This window comes from Rattus norvegicus, chromosome 8 (genome assembly GCF_036323735.1).
Source record: "Rattus norvegicus strain BN/NHsdMcwi chromosome 8, GRCr8, whole genome shotgun sequence".
NCBI classification, from domain to species: domain Eukaryota; kingdom Metazoa; phylum Chordata; class Mammalia; order Rodentia; family Muridae; genus Rattus; species Rattus norvegicus.
In genome coordinates, this window is record NC_086026.1 from 8,436,225 (window position 1) to 8,447,710 (window position 11,486).

Consider the following 11,486-nt stretch of genomic DNA (forward strand, 5'->3'; position numbering starts at 1 on the left):
ACTACCACACATGGAGCAGGGCACATTGCTCTACATTGAAGTCTTTCTAAATCCTAACTAATGTCAGCTTTTAATTGACTTTGTTTGGCTTTACTTGCTGCATTATGAATCATTACTTGTCTATATCACTAATTCTTTTTCTAATGGTACTTTCTCTAGTGCTGAGAAAGGAGTTTGAAAGTCATTGGTTGTAGGATGATGTCATTATGCAGGTGAAGGCAGGCACAAGAGAGAGGCCTGTCATTGGAAGAAAAGGAAGGATGGATTGGAGAAAAGTTTTATAGAGGAGGAGGAGACTGGTTCAAGAGAAAGGGAGGAGCAGCTGAGAGAACATGATGGCAGATGTTAAGATTCCTCTCTGCATATTTACAGATTGTTATGAATATTCTTAAGGGATGGATGTGTACAGTTTTGTGTGTCTAGATGGGCAATTATATATTATCAATTGGATTAGAGGTTATTGTGTCATATGTTCTTTCATGTGGAGATTTAATTGAATTCAAGACAGTATGTGGTAGCTAGAGACACTAGGCCTCCATCGAAGTGGGATGTGTGTGCCTGGCATGGTGGCAACCTGCGTTTGGAAATAGATGGATAATGAGATTGTTGCCAGCTCAGACAGTAGCCATCGGCAATGTGGCATGGGATAGAGCAAAGCAGGTGATACACTTTACTGATTGGGATGAAGATATTTACCAGATATCTTGGAGCACTATGGTACCAGACCTACAGCAGAATAAAAGGCAGCATTTTTTATAACTTTACAGCAACAATATGTCATTTCACTTACAGTATCAGCAGCAAGCTTTTGAAGAGGTGTTTTTGAAGCCTTCACTAATGATAAGCCAATGTTTAGCTCTTTGTCTTTTAAGATAACCATGTCATTTCTCACAATTATCTTGATGTGTTAAGAACCATTAATGAAGACAGAAGAGAAGGGTACCACTGTAGGTTAACACAATGACAGTTTATATCACATTGCCCATTTTGAAGTATTTATAGTAGCTTCAATGACTAATTTTTTACATTTTCTTCTTTCAGGTGTCCCTGAACATCAAGATTAAAAGAAGAGGTTTTGGAAAGAGCTCTACTGGTAACATGCTTACTACATAATCTGGGGACTTGAATTTGATCCCTAGAGTCTGTGTAAACAGCCAGGCATGGTTTAGTCCAAGTACTAGAAAGGTAGCTGCAGAAGGATTCCTCTGGGATGGGTGGCCAAACATGCTAGGATAATAGTTAAGCTACAGACTAAAGACAGACCCTGTTTTATAGGAGATAGAGAGTATTCATGAAGATTATGCCAGAATGTGAACTCTGTTCTGTGGGAACACACACACACACACACACACACACACACACACACACACACAAACATATACACAAATACACACACATTCTCATGTGAGCTTATTCATCCACACACACACACCATGAATGCCTAAAGATTTATTAATTGTTCAACTTACTTGATATTGTATTTATATACTGTGTTATCATTGAGAGTTCACCCAGTCACATGTAAGAATGCTCGTGTCATTGTACACATATTGATGTCAGAAGACAACTCTGGGAATCAGTTCTTTCCTTTCACCATCTGAGTCTCAAGGCTCAAACTCAAGTTGTGAGGCTTCTTGGCACAGAACTTTCCTAACTGGGCCATATCATATCGCTTATAATGATGAGTTTACAAATACGTGGAATATAGAGCTGGCTCCACTAAGTTTTTAGTTCAAAGACCCACAGATGGGGGAGCACCCTCATAGAATCAGGGGAAGTGGGGGAGGGATAGAGTGCTTTCAGAGGGGAAATTGGGAAAGGGGATAACTTTTGAAATATAAATAAATAAAATATCCAGCAATAATAATACAAAAAATAAGACTCACAGTATAGAATTGCCTCCAACTAATTGCCATATAATTTCTGCAACAATGAACACACACACACATATTAAAGCAAATGAAATAATTTTATTTAAACTTATTCTACATGGATAATTGCCCCTCTTTTTATAAAACAGAGAAAATCACATAATAAAGTACTCAAAACAAAGTCCTCCTCCCTAGAAAGCCAAAACAAACCAATAAACTGAAACTGTAGAGCCATTGAGAAAGATATCTATCATTAATGTTTGGCTCATACACAAATGCATGAACAGTATTCATATATGTACACAAATACAAAATAAAATGAAAGAAAGCTGGGCAAGAGGCATATTTCATATTGTGTCATAACTTCTAAAAATCTTTGTAAATTTCAGAAAATATGGGAGAGAAATGTTCATTGGTCCTCTGAGTATTCATACATTCACAACTATTGTCAATTTCGAGTGTTATTCCCTTTCCCGGTTTCCGGGCAATCATCACCCTCCCCCCTCCCCTTCCTTATGGGTATTCCCCTCCCAACCCTCCCCCCATTGCCGCCCTCCCCCCAAAAGTCTAGTTCACTGGGGGTTCAGTCTTAGCAGGACCCAGGGCTTCCCCTTCCACTGGTGCTCTTACTAGGATATTCATTGCTACCTATGAGGTCAGAGTCCAGGGTCAGTCCATGTATAGTCTTTAGGTAGTGGCTTAGTCCCTGGAAGCTCTGGTTGCTTGGCATTGTTGTACATATGGGGTCTCAAGCCCCTTCAACCTCTTCCAGTTCTTTCTCTGATTCCTTCAACAGGGGTTCTATTCTCAGTTCAGTGGTTTGCTGCTGGCATTCGCCTCTGTATTTGCTGTATTCTGGCTGTGTCTCTCAGGAGCGATCTACATCCAGCTCCTGTCGGTCTGCACTTCTTTGCTTCATCCTTCTTGTCTAATTGGGTGGCTGTATATGTATGGGCCACATGTGGGGCAGGCTCTGAATGGGTGTTACTTCAGTCTCTGTTTTAATCTTTGCCTCTCTCTTCTCTGCCAAGGGTATTCTTGTTCCCCTTTTAAAGAAGGAGTGAAGCATTCACATTTTGATCATCCGTCTTGAGTTTCATTTGTTCTAGGCATCTAGGGCAATTCAAGCATTTGGGCTAATAGCCACTTATCAATGAGAGCATACCATGTATGTCTTTCTGTGATTGGGCTAGCTCACTCAGAATGATATTTTCCAGTTCCAACCATTTGCCTACGAATTTCATAAAGGCATTGCTTTTGATAGCTGAGTAATATTCCATTGTGTAGATGTACCACATTTTCTGTATCCATTCCTCTGTCGAAGAGCATCTGGGTTCTTTCTAGCTTCTGGCTATTATAAATAAGGCTGCGATGAACATAGTGGAGCACGTGTCTTTTTTATATGTTGGGGCTTCTTTTGGGTATATGCCCAAGAGAGGTATAGCTGGATCCTCAGGCAGTTCAATGTCCAATTTTCTGAGGAACCTCCAGACTGATTTGCAGAATGGTTGTACCAGTCTGCAATCCCACCAACAATGGAGGAGTGTTCTTATTTCTCCGCATCCTCGCCAGCATCTGCTGTAACATGAGTTTTTGATCTTAGCCATTCTCACTGGTGTGAGGTGAAATCTCAGGGTTGTTTTGATTTGCATTTCACTTATGACTAAAGATGTTGAACATTTCTTTAGGTGTTTCTCAGCCATTCGGCATTCCTCAGCTGTGAATTCTTTGTTTAGCTCTGAACCCCATTTTTTAATAGGGTTATTTGTCTCCCTGCCGTCTAACTTCTTGAGTTCTTTGTATATTTTGGATATAAGGCCTCTATCTGTTGAAGGATTGGTAAAGATCTTTTCCCAATCTGTTGGTTGCCGTTTTGTCCTAACCACTGTGTCCTTTGCCTTAGAGAAGCTTTGCAGTTTTATGAGATCCCATTTGTTGATTCTTGATCTTAGAGCATAAGCCATTGGTGTTTTGTTCAGGAAATTGTTTCCAGTGCCCATGTGTTCCAGATGCTTCCCTAGTTTATCTTCTATTAGTTTGAGTGTGTCTGGTTTGATGTGGAGGTCCTTTATCCACTTGGACTTAAGCTTTGTACAGGGTGATAAGCATGGATCGATCTGGATTCTTCTACATATTGACCTCCAGTTGAACCAGCACCATATGCTGAAAATGCTATTTTTTTTCCATTGGATGGTTTTTTGCTCCATTGTCAAAAATCAAGTGACCATAGGTGTGTGGGTTCATTTCTGGGTCTTCAATTCTATTCCATTGTTCTATCTGTCTGTCTGTGTACCAATACCATGCAGTTTTTAACACTATTGCTCTGTAATACTGCTTGAGTTCAGGGATAGTGATTCCCCCTGAAGTCCTTTTATTGTTGAGGATAGTTTTAGCTACCCTGGGTTTTTTGTTATTCCAGATGAATTTGCAAATTGTTCTGTCTAACTCTTTGAAGAATTGGATTGGTATTTTGATGGGGATTGCATTGAATCTGTAGATCGCTTTTGGTAAAATGGCCATTTTTACTATATTAATCCTGCCAATCCATGAGCATGGGAGATCTTTCTATCTTCTGAGGTCTTCTTCAATTTCCTTCTTCAGTGTCTTGAAGTTCTTATTGTACAGATCTTTTACTTGCTTGGTTAAAGTCACACCGAGGTACTTTATATTATTTGGGTCTATTATGAAGGGTGTCGTTTCCCTAATTTCTTTCTCAGCTTGTTTCTCTTTTGTGTAGAGGAAGGCTACTGATTTATTTGAGTTAATTTTATACCCAGCCACTTTGCTGAAGTTGTTTATCAGCTTTAGTAGTTCTCTGGTGGAACTTTTGGGATCACTTAAATATACTATCATATCAACTGCAAATAGTGATATTTTGACTTCTTCTTTTATGATCTGTATCCCCTTGACCTCCTTTTGTTGTCTGATTGCTCTGGCTAGAACTTCAAGAACTATATTGAATAAGTAGGGAGAGAGTGGGCAGCCCTGTCTAGTCCCTGATTTAGTGGGATTGCTTCAAGTTTCTCTCCATTTAGTTTAATGTTAGCAACTGGTTTGCTGTATATGGCTTTTACTATGTTGAGGTATGGGCCTTGAATTCCTATTCTTTCCAGGACTTTTATCATGAAGGGGTGTTGAATTTTGTCAAATGCTTTCTCAGCATCTAATGAAATGATCATGTGGTTTAGTTCTTTCAGTTTGTTTATATAATGGATCACGTTGATGGTTTTCTGTATATTAAACCATCCCTGCATGCCTGGGATGAAGCCTACTTGATCATGGTGGATGATTGTTTTGATGTGCTCTTGTTTTCGGTTTGCCAGAATTTTATTGAGTATTTTTGCGTCGATATTCATAAGGGAAATTGGTCTGAAGTTCTCTTTCTTTGTTGGGTATTTGTGTGGTTTAGGTATAAGAGTAATTGTGGGTTCATAGAAGGAATTTGGTAGTGCTCCATCTGTTTCAATTTTGTGGAATATTTTGGATAATATTGGTATGAGGTATTCTATGAAGGTCTGATAGAATTCTGCACTAAACCCGTCTGGACCTGGGCTCTTTTTGGTTGGAAGACCTTTAATGACTGCTTCTATTTCCTTAGGAGTTATGGGGTTGTTTTACTGGTTTATCTGTTCCTGATTTAACTTCGGTACCTGGTATCTGTCTAGGAAATTGTCCATTTCCTGCAGATTTTCAAGTTTTGTTGAATATAGGCTTTTATAGTAAGATCTGTTGATTTTTTGAATTTCCTCTCATTCTGTAGTTATGTCTCCCTTTTCATTTCTGATTTTGTTAATTTGGACACACTCTCTGTGTCCTCTCATTAGTCTGGCTAAGGGTTTATCTATCTTGTTGATTTTCTCAAAGAACCAACTTTTGGTTCTGTTGATTCTTTCTATGGTCCTTTTTGTTTCTACTTGGTTAATTTCATCTCTGAGTTTGATTATTTCCTGCCTTCTACTCCTCCTGGGTGTATTTGCTTCTTTTTGTTCTAGAGCTTTTAGGTGTGCTGTCAAGCTGCTGACATATGCTCTTTCCTGTTTCTTTCTACAGGCACTCAGCGCTATGAATTTTCCTTTTAGCACAGCTTTCATTGTGTCCCATAAGTTTGGGTATGTTGTACCTTCATTTTCATTAAATTCTAAAAAGTCTTTAATTTCTTTCTTTATTTCTTCCTTGACCAGGTTATCATTGAGTATAGCATTGTTCAATTTCCACGAATATGTGGGCATTCTTCCCTTATTGTTATTGAAGACCAGTTTTAGGCCGTGGTGGTCCGATATTACGCATGGGATTATTTCTATGTTTCTGTACCTGTTGAGGCCCGTTTTTTGACCAATTATATGCTCAATTTTGGAGAAAGTACCATGAGGAGCTGAGAAGAAGGTATATCCTTTTCTTTAGGATAGAATGTTCTATAAATATCCGTTAAGTCCATTTGGCTCATGACTTCTCTTAGTCTGTCTACATCTCTGTTTAATTTCTGTTTCCATGATCTGTCCATTGATGAGAGTGGGTTGTTGAAATCTCCTGTTATTATTATGTGATGTGCAATGTGTTTAGAGCTTTAGTAAGGTTTCTTTTACATATGTAGGTTCCCTTGTATTTGGGGCATAGATATTTAGGATTGAGAGTTCATCTTCTTGGATTTTTCCTTTGATGAATATGAAGTGTCCTTCCTTATCTTTTTGGTGACTTTTAGTTGAAAATTGATTTTATCTGATATTAGAATGGCTACTCCAGCTTGCTTCTTCTGACCATTTGCTTGGAAAATTGTTTTCCAGCCTTTCACTCTGAGGTAGTGTCTGTCTTTTTCTCTGACGTGTGTTTCCTGTAGGCAGCAGAATGCAGGGTTCTTGTTGCGTATCCAGTTTGTTAATCTATGTCTTTTTATTGGGGAGTTGAGGCCATTGATGTTGAGAGATATTAAGGAATAGTGATTATTGCTTCCTGTTATATTCATATTTGGATGTGAGGTTATTTGTGTGCTTTTCTTCTCTTTGTTTTGTTGCCAAGACGATTAGTTTCTTGCTTCTTCTAGGGTATAGCTTGCTTCCTTATGTTGGGCATTATCCTTTGTGGTGCTGGATTTGTAGAAAGATATTGTGTAAATTTGGTTTTTCATGGAATATCTTGGTTTCTCTATCGATGTTAATTGAGAGTTTTGCAGGATACAGTAACCTGGGCTGGCATTTGTGTTCTCTTAGGGTCTGTATGACATCAGTCCAGGATCTTCTGGCCTTCATAGTTTCTGGAGAAACGTCTGGTGTGATTCTGGTAGGTCTGCCTTTATATGTTACTTGACCTTTTTCCCTTACTGCTTTTAATATTTTTTCTTTATTTTTTGCGTTTGGTGTTTTGACTATTATGTGACTGGAGGTGTTTCTTTTCTGGTCCAATCTATTTGGAGTCCTGTAGGCTTCTTGTATGCCTATGGGTATCTCTTTTTTTTAGGTTAGGGAAGTTTTCTTCTATGATTTTGTTGAAGATATTTACTGGTCCTTTTTATCTGGGAGTCTTCACTCTCTTCTACAACTATTATCCTTAGGTTTGATCTTCTCATTGAGTCCTGGATTTCCTGTATGTTTTGGACCAGTAGCTTTTTCCGCTTTACATTATCTTTGACAGTTGAGTCAATGATTTCTATGGAATCTTCTGCTCCTGAGATGCTCTCTTCCATCTTCTGTATTCAGTTGGTGATGCTTGTATCTAAAGCTCCTTGTCTCTGCTTTTGGTTTTCTATATCCCGGGTTGTTTCCATGTGTTCTTTCTTGATTGCTTTTATTTCCATTTTTAATTCCTTCAACTGTTTGATTGTGTTTTCCTGATATTCTTTCAGGGATTTTGTGACTCCTCTCTATTGGCTTCTACTTTTTTATTTATGATTTCCTGGAATTCTTTCAGGGATTTTTGTGACTCCTCTCTATGGGCTTCTACTTGTTTAATTATGTTTTCCTGGAATTCTTTCAGGCATTTTTGTGATTCCTCTCTGTAGGCTTCTACTTGTTCTCTAAGGGAGTTCTTCACGTCTTTCTTGAAGTCCTCCAGCATCATGATTAAATATGATTTTGAATCTAGATCTTGCTTTTCTGGTGTGTTTGGATATTCCATGTTTGTTTTGGTGGGAGAATTGGGCTCCGATCGTGCCATGTAGTCTTAGTTTCTGTTGCTTGGGTTCCTGCGCTTGCCTCTCGCCATCAGATTATCTCTAGTGTTACTTTGTTCTGCTATTTCTGACAGTGGCTAGACTTCCCTATAAGCCTGTGTGTCAGGAGTGCTGTAGACCTGTTTTCCTGTTTTCTTTCAGCCAGTTATGGGGACAGAGTTTTCTGCTTTTGGGCGTGTAGTTTTTCCTCTCTACATGTCTTCAGCTGTTCCTGTGGGCCTGTGTCTTGAGTTCACCAGGCAGGTCACTTGCGGTAGAAAAGTTGGTCTTACCTGTGGTCCTGAGGCTCAAGTTCGCTCGCGGGGTGCTGCCCTCGGGCTCTCTGTGGTGGCAGCAACCAGGAAGATCTGCGCCACTGTTTCTGGGAGCTTCAGTGCACCAGGGTTCCAGATGGCGTTTGGTGTTTTCCTCTGGCGTCCGAGAAGTGTGTGCAGAGTGCAGTGTATTCTGGCTTCCCAGGCGTGTCTGCCTCTCTGAGGGTTTAGCTCTCCCTCCCACGGGATTTGGGTGCAGAGAACTGTTTATCCGGTCTGTTTCCTTCAGGTTCTGGTGGTGTCTCAGATGCAGCGGTCCTGCCGCTCCTGGGCCCTCCCCCACGGGAACCCAAAGGCCTTATACAGTTTCCTCTTGGGCCAGGGATGTGGGCAGGAGTGGGCAGTGTTGGTGGTCTCTTCCACTCTGCAGCCTCAGGAGTGCCCACCTGACCAGGCGGTGGGGTCTGTCTCCCTTGGTGTCTGGGAGCAGAGAGCTGCTGCGGGCCGGGATCCGCGGGTTGGGACTCCCGGTAAACACAGGAGGTGCCCGGTCCTAGAGGAATTCTACCTCTGTGTGTCCCGAGATCACCAGGCAGGTCTCTTGCAGCAGAAAAGTTGGTCTTACCTGTGGTCCCGAGGCTCAAGTTTGCTCGAGGGGTGCTGCCCAAGAGCTCTCCATGGCGGCAGCAACCAGGAAGATCTGTCTAGCAACTAGGAAGATCTGTCGTCATTTTCTTAAGACAAGTCTTTCTCTTTCTTTCCCTTATGGGCACTCATGCCTGTTTACTTGTCTATTGTGAAAGGTGAAGTATAAGTGAGTAAGGATGGATGATGTGTTATCCTTGATTATTTTGTGCAAAAGAGTAAGATCTTTACACTCTTATCTAAGAATACGTTGAAAGGTGGTGTCACATTTTTTGTTGCTATGAAAAAAATATAACCAATCAGGATAAGGATAACAGTGTTTATTTTTTCATGTTATCCATTGGGGATAGGATCCACTATTACATTTTCTTTATGTAGTCCAAATTGGCTAATGGAGATGGACTGATGGCATTCACCTGTTCATGCATTGTACAGAGACAACATTAGTTGCTTGGTGCACATCACACATTTCATACTATATTAATACAAAAATGTCCCTACAATGTTACTTTTAAAAGTTTGTGCACTTTTTAGAGCAAAACCACCAGGAACCAATAAAGTTAATATCATCCTGACAAGATTCATGATCTAGATGGTAAGGTCAACATTTCCTTCAGAGTCTTGCCTGGTACAAGTCTAGCCTCCAAGGCAGAATCAATATTCACAACTTGTTGCAATGTCTGGGATCCACACATGAAATTCTGCACTCCTCCAAAGGGCTGACTTCACTTCTCAAGCTCTGTACTCTGTAGTACTTTAAGTTCATGTTGATCCACTATACTGTTGTTGTTGTTTTTGGCAATCATTTCATGGTACTTGTATTTTCAACTACACTTCACAAATAGCCTCTCATAGGCTCCGTTCACAGTGCCAAACCTCTAATCCTTTGCATGGCCACTTCAGTCCTGGATTGTCAACTACAATTGAGGCTGTACTTTCACCAATGTCCTTCCATGGCTTCTCACAGTCCCAAGCCTCAGCTGTTCTTCATTACCTCTTCATACCTTTAAAGCCAGTACCAACGGGGTGATTCTTACAGATTACCAAGTACAACTTCATCATGAGGTACAATTTTGGCTATTTCTGGAACACAGCTTTTTTTGTGCCTTCAGAAAACACTTCCCAGAAGATTTCACCTCACTAATGCTGGTCTCTTCTTAATCACCATTAATTTCTTAGCTCTGGCTATCCAGCATCAATTGTCCTAGTAGTTTCCCTCTCCTCTTGAATATAAAGCCAGGGACACATGGGTGAAGATTCTGACTTTTGATGTGTGCAGGAGCTGGAACATGCCCCTCTTGTTCTATTACATTATCATTAGCTTCCTCTTCTCAAATGTCTTCACTACCTAAGCTTGGCTGTCCTGGATCTTGCTCTGTAGATTGAAACTTAGAGACCTGTATGCCTGTCTCCTGGGATTAAAAATTTGTACCAACACACCTGGATTTAAGCTTCTCTTCACCTAGAACTTGCTCTGTTCTAGGCTGGCCTAGAACTCAGAGATCTGCTTGTCATGTCCCTCTGTGATTATAGGTTTATACTAAGTTCCCTGGAGCTAATTAAGCTGGGGGAATCTTACCCCAAGGTCATTACTCCTTTAATTCAATTTATTATCCTTGAACAAGGATTCTGTTCCATTTCATTTCATGGTGTACCTTTAATTCTTGAAACCATATATTATATTTTTCCCTTCTCACTTTGCTCCTTTTTATTAAAATGCTCTTCAAAAGAGTGAACTTTAGACCCAGGAGTGTAGACTTCCTGTGACCACAAGACAGACTTCCACTTCTGCACACCTCTGACCACATCCCTGGTCCAAGGTGAAACTGCACAATGCCTCTGGACACAGGGATATAAAAAAGACAGCCGCCAGTACCCGCAGTTCTGGTCTGTGCCCAGGATAGAACTGAACCGACAAAACAGCTCCCTGCACCCAAATCCAGTGGGAGAGAGAGCTGGACTCTCAGAAATGTGGACACTCCTGAGAAGTCACTGTAGACTACCCTCTGCCTCCAGTCCAGAATCAAGAGGGAATTGCTTAGTGCCCCATGGGTGGAAAGACCTAGGAGCTATCAGGGGCAGGACTCTTTGATTCAAGCCTGTGCCTAGAGCTGGAAGACAATCTCCAGGAGGGCCAACACACCTGAAATCAGAGCACTTGTTCTCAGATAAGGCTGAAAGAAAACAGGAAAACAGATCTACAGGGTGCAGACACAGAGGCCTACAGCAGGGTCAGGTCACTCTCAGGAACAGAAAGACAAGCAAACACCAGAGATGACACAATGGCTAAAGGCAAGTGCAGGAACCTAAGCAACAGAAACCAAGACTACAAGGAATCATCAGAACCCAGTTCTCAAATATATATATATATGCGATATTCAAACACATCAGAAAAGCAAAATTTAGATTTAAAATCGTGTTTTTTGATAATGATGGAGGACTTTAAGAAAGACATAAAGAAGTTCCTTAAAAAAGCAGGAAAACACAAGTGAAAAAGTAGAAGTTTTTAGAGAAGAAACACAAATATCTCTGAAAGAATTACAGGAAAACACA